Raw genomic sequence first — 323 nt, forward strand, 5'->3', positions numbered from 1 at the left:
CCCCGCCTGCAGCCGCAGCGGCGCCGGCTGAGCGCGCCCGCAAAGCTACCAACCGCGGGGTTTGGCTGCACGGAAGGCAACGTCACCCATAAAAGCAGCAAGGAGCAGAATATTTATACATTTATTTATAATGAAAGTATGGTTCTAATTATTTACAACACGTAGGAAAGAAGGTTTGTACAAGCCAGCCGCAAGGCCTCCGTCCCAGCACGCAGCAGCGACACGCACCCCCTTCCGACACGCTGCCCAGCACCGTCGCAGTCCCACGCCTGGCTGCTCTCCACACAAGAGTTTCTGATGCGGCAGGACGCCCAGCTCAACAA

Source organism: Eurypyga helias, unplaced genomic scaffold, assembly GCF_000690775.1.
Source record: "Eurypyga helias isolate BGI_N326 unplaced genomic scaffold, ASM69077v1 scaffold17843, whole genome shotgun sequence".
In the NCBI taxonomy this organism is placed as follows: domain Eukaryota; kingdom Metazoa; phylum Chordata; class Aves; order Eurypygiformes; family Eurypygidae; genus Eurypyga; species Eurypyga helias.